This window comes from Cetorhinus maximus, chromosome 2 (genome assembly GCF_964194155.1).
Source record: "Cetorhinus maximus chromosome 2, sCetMax3.hap1.1, whole genome shotgun sequence".
NCBI lineage: Eukaryota > Metazoa > Chordata > Chondrichthyes > Lamniformes > Cetorhinidae > Cetorhinus > Cetorhinus maximus.
The window spans coordinates 217,023,057-217,036,032 of NC_135880.1; the positions used below are offsets into that span (position 1 = coordinate 217,023,057).

General features: G+C 43.0%; 1 protein-coding gene across 4 annotated transcripts in view; it reads left to right on the forward strand.

The window, feature by feature from the left end:
- pcsk7 (proprotein convertase subtilisin/kexin type 7) overlaps positions 1 to 12,976 on the forward strand; it is a 222,319-nt gene that overhangs the window by 2,703 nt on the left and 206,640 nt on the right. For 2 of the 4 annotated variants that reach the window (XM_078532565.1, XM_078532592.1), the window contains exon 2: positions 11,426 to 11,532. The exons of 1 other annotated variant lie outside the window; for it this stretch is intronic. The gene's annotated coding sequence lies outside the window, so the exon portion shown is untranslated. Of the gene's footprint in view, positions 1 to 10,109; positions 10,283 to 11,425; positions 11,533 to 12,976 lie in introns of all 4 variants that reach the window. One more of the 4 variants, XM_078532574.1, reaches the window with a different exon arrangement.

A 12,976-nucleotide genomic window follows, 5' to 3' on the forward strand; every position in this document is an offset into this window, starting at 1 on the left:
AATATTACAAATGTATGATCCTTGATGGCAAATGACAAACAGAATATTCAGTCATGGAGGCAACACTATTAGCTCAATTCCATCCTCACCCAACACACTCTCAAATGTGTGATTCCAGTGAGAATCCCGAGCTATTGATTTGCTATCCTCAACCAAAGCTATTTGTAGCATTTGTACTTTTGCAGGGATGAGAGACTTCAGTTATATGGATAGATTGGTGAAGCTGGGGCTAGAGCAGAGTAGGTGGAGAGGAGATTTAATAGAGATGCTCAAAATCATAAGGAGTCAGGATAGAGTAGATAGAGAAAAACTGTTCCGGTTGGCAGAAGGATCAAGGACACCGATTCAAGGTGAATGGCAAAAGAACCAAAGGCGACAGGAGGAAAAACATTTTTACACACCGAGGGGTTAGGATCTGGAATGGGCTCCTTGAGAGAGTGGTGGAGGCAGATTCAGTTGTGGCTTTACAAAGGGAATTGGTCATGGGGGAAAAGGCAGGGGAGTGGGGCTAGCAGAGTTGCCCTTACAAAGAACCAGCACAGACACAGTGGGCCAAAAGGCTTCCTTTGGTGCTGTAACCATTCTGATTCTGTGTAACACTGCCCTGGCTAAACAATTTAACCTTCAGCCTTCTTACGTTGTCTGGCTCAGTTGCTCACTGAATAAGCTCACCAGGTCATGGGAGTAATAATTACTCATTTTTAAAGCTTTTAATAGCAATGCCTCCAGCCTTTCTTTCTCTAAGATTTCTCTTTTATTTTCAGACAATATGATCCTCAAATTATTTTCAGTCATACTTTTAACACTTGGATTCAAAGTTCAATAATGCCCCAAGTGGGGAAGCATCTTTTGCCCCGGGAGTCTGCATTTTAATGAGTGAAACCCTGCTTTTACTGTACTCCAGTAGCAATAAGTATTTCCTAATATGGAGATGAGTTCAGTACAGTGGTGAACCAAGTCAATCCTCGGTGGGCCATTCTGCCCTCCAGTCTGTTAGTCTTAATAAAAACAGTTATTCGATGTTTCAAGCAAGATAAATATGCTTGCTATCAACAAGCTCTGGTTTTATTCAGATTGAGAGTATTATCATTTCACTCTCCTGGGATGTTGGATTTCTTAACATTCAACATGGTCATTCCACATCATTGAAACTTCTAAGAAAATCTATGGATAAGTGTGGGTCATTGAGTTATGTTGCTTTGTAGGCAGCCCATGTGTAAAGTGTATCTGTATAATAACACAGAATATTTACAGAGTAATCGCTCTGTTTGCTCCTCCTTCATCTCCCCATGCTGAGTTCACAATCTCTGCTGCGGTACCTGGGAGAACCACCGTGCACAAGATCCTCAGCCAGAGGGACATCTAGTCTATGACACTCTTAATTCTTTCACAGGACATGGGTGTTGCTGACTAGCATTTTCATCCCTAGTTGCTCTTGAGTAGGTGGTGGTGAGCTCCCTTCTTGAACCGCTGCAGCCCATGTAGTGTAGGTACACCCACAGTGCCGTTAGGGAGGGAGTTGCAGGATTTTGACCCAGCGACAGTGAAGGAACGGGGATATAGTTCTAAGCCAGGATGGTGTGAGGTGTGGAGGGGAACTTGTAGGTGCTGGTGTTCGCATGCATCTGCTGCCCTTGTCCTTCTAGGTGATAGAGGTCACAAGTTTTGAAGGTGCTGTTGAAGGAGCCTTGGTGAGTTCCTGCAGTGCATGTTGTAGATATTGCTGCTACTGTGTATTAGTGATGGAGTGAGTGGAAATTGAAGGTGGTGGACGGGGTGCCAGTTAAACGGGCTGCTTTGTCCTGGATGGTGTCGAGCTCCTTGAGTGTTGAGCTGCCCTCATCCAGGCAAGTGATACAGTCTACTGACTGATGAATTGTAGAGTAACAGAGGGCTCTCCATTAAGTGATGGGGAGAAAATGTATTTTGATGATAAGAGGCTAAATGTAAAAATGTGCTTCTTGGGCTTGTCTGTTCTGCTGTGTTGTATAACCTGTTGTATAAGTGTGACTAGTTCATCCAGTAAAACAGCTTCAAAATTAAAATTAGCTTTGAAATGTTGCTGAAGAACTTAGGCATAAATGCTTTCCAAATGGATCTTAATTCAGTTCTCCTGATGGGAATTGATAAGTTAAATTACACTTTCTCATGTTAATGCTAGGGAGGGAGATTTTGGTAGCTCATAGAAATTTATAAGTGGTCACCTTTCCAGTTAGGGCTGATACCTTCCATCAACTCTGTCTGTGTTTGGTCAGGATTGGGTTGACATCTGTAGGAAGTAGTCCAGTCTGTGCTTCTCCCATTTTCCAAGGAGCTTCTTGGATGAACCCCTGATTATCTTCCCTCTTCCTCCTTTCATCAGTTCCGAATCGAACAAACTTTCTTTTGGTTCTGCTCTCGCAGAAGTATGGAATTATTTCTCAGATTAGTACTGATTTTTCAAAAAAAATTGCTGGAAATACTCAGGTCAGGCGGCATCTGTGGCGAGAGAAACAGAGTTAACGTTTTAGGTTGAAGGCCGTTCATTAGTACTGACTCATGAAACATAAAATGAGGATTTCTTTGCACAAGCAGATGTTATGACCTGAAGTGCTCTGGTTGAAGGGGAGTTGGAAGCAGATTAAATAGCAACTTTCAAAAGGGAATTAGATCTATACATAGAAAGAGAACAATTTGCAGGGCTATGGGGATTAAGCAGCGATTAATTAGTTAAGTCTTCGAAAGAGTCTATCTAGGCAGGATGGGCCAATGACCTCCTATGTTGCATGACTGTAACTGGTAACATTGCACTTTGGAGAGCTGGTTGCAGTGTCACTGACAGAGGCCTGAGAGTAGGTTGTCTGTCTGCTCCCTCAACGAGGACATGGAGCAACAAGAGTGATGGGAATATTACAGGTTCTCTCGGTTTTTAAACTGCATTTCCTTGGTCATAAAAAAAAATCAACAGCAGCAACGAGCGAAAGTCAATGGAGATGAAGCTGCCACAAGTACTGGTGCGATTGGCTTGTTTGAAGGATGCTTCAACTAGGCATTCTTTTGATACACCAGAGAATTGAGGCTGGCATAAGTAGAGATATCTGCAGGTTTGTTGTGCATGACAGAAACGGTGCAAGTGCTGCAGAACTGAATTTTCAGATAAATGATAGTGTGGCAGTCTTCCTGAATTCTGGGGAAAAGCTGTCACGGGAGGAATGCGTTCATGTTTTTCTGTGGATATGGCAATGAATATTGTTGACAAGGTGAAAGAGAGATAATATTTGTGTTTGGTGTTTTTGAAGAGGTGTTTTGGCTTCATGTTGTGTAGCTTCCGGCATTGAAAGACTGTGTGCCAATCCAATATCCCCACCCCCCCACCACCCCCCTGTCTTTTGGCCTCTTGATGCAAAGGGAGCAAAGTTGGCTCTGTGTTCACCTGCAGGTGTGTGCCCTGTGATTTCATCCTGTCTGAAAATGTCAAGGAATTTGGTCGAGACCAAAGTTTCAAAGGGAAAACAAATTAAATTGTAGAATGCATTCCTCAAAGTACCAGTAACAATCCTGGATTAAAAATGGAATGTCACTTATTCACTGACTATACCAGTGGCCCTGACCCTGACTAGCTGTTTTCCAAATGATGGGCAAGGCCATTGTTTTACTCTTCTCACAGGGAAAAAAATGAACAGAATCGTGGAGTGTGGTTTCCCCCAAACACGTTGGTTTAAAAAGAAAACCTGACTCACATGTAATAAAGCAGGATTTAACAATGTCAAACAATGGCCTTTAATAGGGTAGGTTCAGATTCTAAAACAAAAATAAAAATACCTGGAAAAACTCAGCAGGTCTGGCAGCATCTGCGGAGAGGAACACAGTTAACGTTTCGAGTCCGTATGACTCTTCAACAGAACTAAGGAAAAATAGAAAAGAGGTGAAATATAAGCTGGTTTAAGAGGGGGTGGGACAGGTAGAGCTGGATAGAGGGCCAGTGATAGGTGGAGATTGCCAAAAGATGTCACAGACAAAAGGACAAAGAGGTGTTGAAGGTGGTGATATTATCTAAGGAATGTGCTAATTAAGGGTAGAAAGCAGGACAAGCAAGGTTCAGATAGACCTAGTGGGGGTGGGGTGGGGGGGAAGGGATCGAAATAGGCTAAAAGGTAGAGATAAAACAATGGATGGAAATACATTTTAAAATAATAGAAATAGGTGGGGGAAAAGAAAAATCTATATAAATTATTGGGGGGAAAAAAGGGGGGATCGGAAAGGGGGTGGGGATGGAGGAGAGAGTTCATGATCTAAAATGAACTCAATATTCAGTCCGGAAGGCTGTAAAGTGCCTAGTCGGAAGATGAGCTTTTATCTTAGGTTCAGATTCTGCCTGGCCATTGGCAATATCCGAGATGTATAGTAATATTTACGAACGTACGAATTCGGAGCAGGAGTAGGCCACTCGGCGCCTCCAGCCTGCTCCGCCATTCAATAAGATTATGGCTGATCTGATAGTCTTACTATATTTGTGACTATATTGCTGCTGCTTACACTGGCTTCTAGCAACACATTCAGTGGGAACGTTCCACCTAAGCTTTATCTAGACATCACTCCGCTCTGCTTGTTTATGTTTATGTCAAAGAAGCAAATTCTGATTCTCTCCAGATGTCTCTGGTTGCTGTTCTCCACTAGTAAGTTGATTTGCAGGGAATGAATAGACCTCGACACTGAAGAAGCCCAAGTATTGCTTATTTGAAGTGAATTTATTCTGATTAAGGAGGTTCTCTCCTCAGTGGCTCCCTATCTTCACAACCACGTTTAAGCATGTTGGATAATGAGTTTGTTCCATGCTTCTCTGTGTTTTGAGGACAATCTATCCCCCATCTGAAAGGAAATGGAGCCATTTCCACAGTGATTGGACTCACAGCTGTCACGTAGCACACAATTTATAATCTAATTGTCCTCCTGTACTTCATCTTCCAGTGCTGGAGAGTTATGTGTCACATTCAGCCTAAATCGTTTCAGTTTAAGCCATGCAGAGGATTGCAGTTGGCCTTCTGCCTCATGCTGCTCAGCTCAACAGTTTCCAATTAAATATTTTTTTAACCGGAATTGGAGGTGTCACTTTTCAGCTCTTTCAAGGCACTTGATATTAGAAGCTGCATGAGAAGATTTAAAAGCACAGTCACTTTACAGGATTTGATGGCAGTCTGCAAGATGACGCGATGTCGATTAGTGCCCGTCATTCCACCTCCTGCCCAAATAGCGCTTTCTCTCTCTCTCTCTCTCTCTCTCTCTCACAATGGCACCAGATCCAAAGGTAGTGAATCCTCGCAGAGAAGGGAGATGTTTGAGAGTCAGCCTAGGGTGTTCTCTCACCTTGCAGGTAGTTTCAATTGGAATTGGTGAGGGGCTGACAGCAGGTTACCTTACAGACCTGGTAGCTGTAAATGAGGTATGGTATGGTGAAGGGAAGTCAAAACCCTTTTTAACTTGAAAAGGTACTGGGACCCCCACATCTTCTGCAATTTCTCATTTCTATGTGTTTCAGTTTTGGTACGTTTGTACATTCAGTCCAATTCATTTTTTCCTTTTGATCTGAGCACGATCTCCCCAAACAATATTCTGACCTGTTGCCATTGTGCCATTCAATCCAATGGAGGGTTGATGAAGGGGTAATAACTCTACTTGTTATTACAGTGTTGAGCTGGCATTTTGTCCAGGGATAAATGTTAAGAACAATTCACAATATGCCATTAAAATTTCTTTCTACTCACTACCAATGTTAAGTAAGTGGGAAGTGTCCAATTGAGCTCATATGAGGTACTATTGAAAGTGAAAGTATTTGGAGATTAGTCATCCCCATATAGACTTGGGTGTGTAATTTATTTGCTTATGCAGAATCTTAATCTCCGATAGTGCTAGTGATTGTCTCCACATTACCTGGTTAAAGTTTGTTGTTAACTTTGTTGTTTGAGGGAGCTTGCTGTGTGAAAATTGGCTGCTGCATTTCCCACACTACAATAGTGACCGCACTTCGAAAGTCCTTCATTGACTGTAAAGCACTTTGGGATGCCCTGAGGTTGGACAGAAACAAGTTCTCTCTTTCACGTGCATTCTCCTTTGTTACCTACTCAACGTGGCACTGAATCTTCCCACAGATTTGCTGCTCCTTCGATAAACTTTGCTTATAATCCCATGCTCCGCCTTTGAAATCAAACTAACAAGCTAGTTCAACGAAAGGATAAATATCTTGGAAACAAGTCCAACATAATCCTTCGTATTAAACGTTTAGCTGAACATAATGTTCTATAAGCCTCAATTATGCTGGACTCAAATGAAAGATAGAATCTGAAGAACACATTCGTGTGGTAGGGTCTTTCAATAAATTGGGGGAAAAAAAGAGCCTTAACTTATTTCAAATAAAAACAGAAAATGCCTTTTTTAGAAGAGCACTGCTGCCCACCACCCCCCCCCTCCCTCCCGCCCCAACCACAACCACACCTTCCTCATGAACCAGAGTTGTTTTGGCACAGAAAAAGGCCATTTGGGTCATTGAGTTCAAGCTGGCTTTCTGTTACTGGTATGTTAATTACATTGTTAGGATAACAGCATAGAGGGCGTACCCACCACATGGACTGCAGTAGTTCAAGAAAGCAGCTCACCACCAAGGGCAATTAGCGATGGGCAATAAATGCTGGCCTAGCCAGCGACACCCACGTCCCACAAATGAATGAAAATATACAGGAGAAAGGCATTGTTTAATTGAGTACTTTGAGCACTTATGACTTGTGTTGGTCCGAGTTAAGTGGAATGCCTGAGGTGGCGGCTGCAGCGAAGGTCGATGCGTCCCGCAAGGCGTCAAAACAGTCGCTGATTAAAGTCACCAAGAAGCCGCCTAAGAAGCGGAGAAAATCTCGCAAGCAGAGCTATTCCATTTACGTGTACAGAGTGTTGACCCAGGTCCACCGGGATCTCGTCCAAGGCCATGAGTGTTATGAATTCCTTCGTTGTCGACATTTTTGAGCGCATCGCCTCCGAGGCTTTGCACCTCATTCACTACAACAAGCGCCGCACCATCTCGGCCAGGGAGATCCAGAGTGCCGTCCGCCTCATGCTGCCAGGGGAACTGGCCAAACACACTGTCTCCAAAGGCACCAAAGCGGTCACCAAATATACCAACTCCGTTTAGGTAGACAATTCTAAAGATTATAAATAGGGGATAGTTGGGACACTGGGTGGAGTGGGAGGAGAGATGCAAGACTGAACAACCCAGTAAATTCTCCTAATAAAGAAAAGCTTTGTGTCTTGTCTTCTACTTCACCAACCAGCTTGGATCCTGTTAACACTCTGTAGGGCAGTCTAGTCAGTCCCATTCCCCCGCCTCTATCCCCGTAGCCCTGCAAGTTTATTTCCCTCAAGTACCCATCCAATTTCCTTTTGAAATCATTGATTATGTCCACTTCTATCACTCTCGTAGACAGAGAATTCCAATTCCCACTTGCTGTGTAAAAACAAAAAAATATTCTTCCTCACATTTCCACTGTATCTCTTGCCTAAAATCTTACATCTGTGTCGCTGAGTCCTTGTATCCTAAACTAATGGACACAGGTTTTACTTTGTCTACCTTATCTAAACCGGTCATGATCTCGTACACCCCTATCAAATCTCCCTTGACCCCTTTTGCTCCAAGGAGGACAATCCCAGCTTCTCCAACTTAACCCTGCTGCTAAATTCCCTCGTCCCTGGAACCATTCTGGTAAATCTCTTCTGCGGCTTCTCAAGTACTTTCACATCCTTCTTAAAGTGTGGTGACCAGAACTGAATGCAATACTTTAATTGTGGTCTAATCTGAGCTTAATAAATATTCAGTATAACTTCCCGGCTTTTATACTCATTACCCCCTGTTTATGAAGCCCAGGATCCCATATATTTTGCTAAATACTCTCAATATGTCTGTCACTTTCAAAGATCTTTGCACAAGAACCCCCAGGTCCCTCTGTTGTTGCACGCTCTTTAGAACTGTGCCATTAATTATAAATTGCTTCCCTCTATCCCTTCTGCCAAAACATATCACCTCATACATCTCCGTTAAATTTCATCTGCCACTTGTCTGCCCATTCTGCTAGTCTGTCCATTGCAGTCAATTGGTATCACCTTCGCTGTCTGCCGCACCTTCAAGTTTGGTATCGTCAGGAAATTTTGAAACATTACTCTGTGTTCCAGTATCCAAGTGATTTATACATACAGCTACAACCACCTGAGGAGGGCTGAAATAAATCCCCTATTCTCCCACTCCAGGTTTGATTGTTATAGAGAATTTAGAGAGAATGTGCTTCGCCAATTGTGTAAGAGTCCCACTATTTACACCTTTAGGTTGTAAAGAATTATTCAGACAGGTTTTCTTAGGTGAAACAAAGAACAAGATAAGTTCATTGGAACTATTTCCTGAGCTAAAAAAATGCTGGGTATGTGACCATGCATATGGCTACACACGTTTGTCTGGGCCCCCAAACACAGCAGTACAGATGGCAGAGTAAGAGGATAGGCTTATAGGATTTTTACAGTCCATGAAAAATAGAACAAAGGAGTATACTGTTAGCAGTTCTGTGGGTGGCCTTGATGCAGCGGCATCATATTGTGGCTATTTTGTTCAGCTGTCTTCCTGGGTGTAATTGTACGGAGCACAGATTTACATGATTTTTTTCCAAAAAGATTTCGGTTCGCGGTTGGTTTCTCTTCTCAGGATCATTACTTTGCAAACTGGACACGGCACTTCAGAGAGAGCGAGCGAGAGAGACAGAGAGGGCACACAGCTTCAATCAGCCTGTTCAGCAGAGCATTGTCTTTTCTCTCTACCTCCTGCTACGTGAGATGGTCCTTGAAGTAGCTTGCTGGGTGTATATTTCAGCAAAATTCTATCAGTTCATGTCTGCTGCAGTTATTGTTTCAGAACAGGTAATTGCATTTTGATGTCACATCTCCGGAACATTTGAAAAGTCTCGGGATGGAGTGAATCGACAGGGGATGGGGTTTTTCCACACTCCCCAGGGGGTTGGGAATCGGTCTCCATCCCGCTTGGTGGAATGTGAGATTGTGTGTGTGTGTTGCAGCAGCCTGGGCAGTTTTCCCATTGTCTGTATAGGGTCCTAGTTATTAAAAGTCCAGCCAGGAAAAGAAAAATTAGAAATTGTATCTTTGAAAAGCACATCCTCATAACAATCTCAAATAACAGCAGCAGTTCCAGCACTGAACTTTGGGGAATGCCACTGTCTACCAGCTACCAGTCTGAAAAATAACCATTTACCATGACTGTTTGTTTTCTGCCCTTAAGCCAATTTTTTCTATCCAACTGACACTGACCCTCCTATTCCATGAGCCTTAATTTGGGGCAACATGGTGGTATAGTGATAATGTCACTGGGCTAGTAATCCAGAGACCCAGGATAATTCTCAGGGGGCATGGGTTCAAATCCCACAATGGCAGCTGGTGGAATTTAAATTCAGTCGATAAATCTGGAATGCGAAGCTAGACTCGGTGATGGTGACCATGAAACTATCATCAATTGTCATTAAAAACCCATCTGGTTCACTAATGTCCTTTAGGGAGGGAAATCTGCCGCCCTTACCTGGTCTGGCCTACATGTGACTCCAGACCCACAGCAATGTGGTTGACTCTTAACTGCCCTCTGAAATGGCCGAGCAAGGCTAGTGCAAGGGCAATTAGGGATGGGCAACAAATGCTGGCCTTGCCAGCGATGCCCACATCCCACGAAAGGATAATAAAAATAATTTTGTTAATTTCAACTGTCCTACCCTATTCAATAGGAAAATGGTTCCGTGCAATAATTACAAGGCACTCGGAAGTGCTGTGCATGGTTTGCAAAGTAACCATCCTGAGAAGAGAAGAGAAACAGACCGTGAAATAAGTACAAGGCGACCTATAGGCTGTTGCAAACGATAAGCAGTGCAATGGTGGGAGATCAGTGAGCATGTGTGGAATGGTTTATCAACATCGCTCGGTGTGACATGTTGTTGAAACACTAACGTGTTTCTGGTTTTATAGATTGGCAAGCTTCTACCTTTAGTGTTTGTGACTGGAACAAATTGGAACTAACTTTGTTTTAACTCATTCATGGGATGTAGGTGTCGTTGGCTGGGCCAGCATTTATTGTCCCTGAGAAGGCGGTGGTGAGCTGCCTTCTTGAACCGCTGCAGACCATGTGATATAGGTACATCCCTAGTGCTGCTAGGGAAGGTGTTCTAGGATTTGACCCAGCAACAGTGAAGGAGCGGCTATATATTTCTAAGTCATGATGGTGAGTAGCTTGGAGGGGAATTTGCAGGTGGTGGTGTTCCCATGTTCCCTTGTCCTTCTAGGTGATAGTGGTCGTGGGTTTGGAAGGCGCTGTCTAAGGAGGCTTGGTGGGTTCCTGCAGTGCATTTTGTACACACTGCTGCCCCTGTGCGTCAGTAGTGGAGGGAGTGAATATTTGTGGATCGGGTGCCAATCAAGCGGGCTGTTTTGTCCTGGATGGTGCCAAGCTTCTTGAGTGTTGTGGGAGCTGCACTCATCCAGGCAAGTGGAGAGTATTCCATCACACTCCTGACTTACGCCTTCTGGATTGTGGACATGCTTTAGGGAGTCGGGAGATGAGTTACGCGCTGCAGGACTCTTAGCCTCTGACCCGTTCTTGTTGCCACAGTATGTATGTGGCTAGTCCAGTTTAGTTCTGGTCAATGGTAAACCCCCCCCCCCCCCCCCCGGAGTGTGTTGATAGTGTGAGATTTAGAGAAGGTAATGCCATTGAATGTCAAGGGGCAATGGTTAGATTCTCTCTTGTTGGAGATGGTCATTGCCTGGCACTTGTATGACACGAATGTTACTTGCCATTTGTCAGCCCACACCTGGATATTGTCCAGGTCTTGCTGCATTTGGACATGGACTGCTTCAGTGTCTGTGGAGTTGCAAATGGTGCTGAACATTGTGCAATCATCAACAAACATCCCACTTCTGACCTTATGATGGAAGGAACTACTGAGTCATCCTTTTCTGCATGTGACCAGAGAATAGCATTAATTGAATGCATTAAATTCAATTCCCATCACCTAAAGTTCAAATCGTGCTGTTCACTTAGGAGAATATCCTCTTTAGTACACTCTGCCAGAGATCAGACCCACAGCAGAAGCTGTGGCAAGAGCCTGGTTTCACACATCGTCTTTGTTCTGTTTTAAAATGACTGATTATTCACTAAAATAGGTTTTCTGTGCTTTTCTTGCACTGAATTGCTTCCAACATTCTGTTTATTTTCCCCTCTCCCCCTCTTTTCCATTCTCTTAACTTGTTCACTACTTTTTTTGTTTGTCCTTTTGTAATTACTTTTCATGTCCCTTTCTGTCATTTTACTTTTATGTTATCATTTCTTAACTTTCCCATTTCCCCATTCGTTTTTGCTCTGAAGGTTCGAAGGCTCAGTGCCAAACCTCATTGTTGCTGGCAGTGGAGATCAGGGTGAATTGAGATTAGGAGGAACTGGACCCTGAGCAGAACAGAGAATGGAGGTGACAGGTAAGTTGGACAATACTCCAGTGCAAGAGATTTGAAGTAGGAAGATAGAATGGAGTAGAGTTTGGAATGATATGACCATGGAGGAAGTGGTTTGGAATGTGTAATTGTGGTAAGTCTGGTTTATTTGGTGCTTTCTCTGCATTAATGTGTACATTTTTAAATTTCTAGTATTTTTTTTGTAGGGGTGGGGGGACAGATTTCTAACCCAATTCTCAGAAGATTTGGAAGCCTAAGTTATCAAGTATACTTGTAAAACATGATTAGCAAGAACTATTTTCATTCATTGTGAAACCCAGGCGATTGATTGTATATGACATTATTAAAGAACAAAACAGAAAGCGATGAACCAGGAAGTATAATTAGGCAATAGCAAACGTGGATCATTAAAAATCCAAAGAGTGGGGGGAGGAAGGAAATAATGAGGAAGGTCATGAGTTCCGCTGTGTTGTCATTGGAAAGAAAGCGTTTCTTTAGGAGATTGAAATGAATTTTGAGTTGAGGAAGAGCAAGAGGGATACGTGAGGCAGGGCACTGACCCTGGTAACAATTGTTTAAACAGTCCAACGTATGGAAAGCGAGTGTGATGAGTCAAAGATTTTTCTTGTTTTGAATCTCACAGCCATGTATTTTAAGCATCATATTTTACAGGAATTGGTCAATTAGTATTCGTGGTATTTTGAAAGAGTGATAGTTGTCGAAGGTAAGAGGTGATAGCTGTTTCTAGACTTGAGAAACATGAAGAAACTGTAGTCTAAACATTGATAGCAATGTAGTGTGTTCATATGACATCCCTTGGTCTTATTTTAAAATAATTTCTGTGCTGAAATAGCACGCAGGATGTTCATACAAAAATGGTAAAAGCCTATAAAGTACCTTTTGAAGTGTAGTTACTGTTGCAAAGTAAGAAACGCATTGGCCATTGTGAACACTGCAAACTCCCACAAATCCCAATACGATCATGGCCACATAATCTGTTTTAGTGATGCTGGTTGAGGGATAAATATTGGCCAGAACGCGGGAATGACTTCTCTGCTCTTCTTCAAAATAACGCCATGCGATCTTTTACATCCACCCGAGCAGGTCAGACAGGGCCTCGGTTTAATGTCTCATCCAAAAGACGGCACCTCTGACAGTGCAGCACTCCCTTGGTGCTGCATTGGAGTGCCAGTTTAGGTTTAATGCTCAAGTCTGTGGAATAGGATTTCAATTGGGAACCTTGCGCTTTAGACAACACTGCTCTCACTGAGCTACTGCTGAAATCTAATTGGCTAATACGGCCATCAGTAATTTCCAATGGTTTTTTTTAAAAAAAAATCAAGATTTCTCATTGTCTCATTGAAGGATATAGATGAACTGTTACATGCTGATCTCTCCAACGCACAGAAGGTTTGCGATTGTGAGGGAATGAGTGTGTGGATTTTAGAATATTGCTGAATGTTAAGCA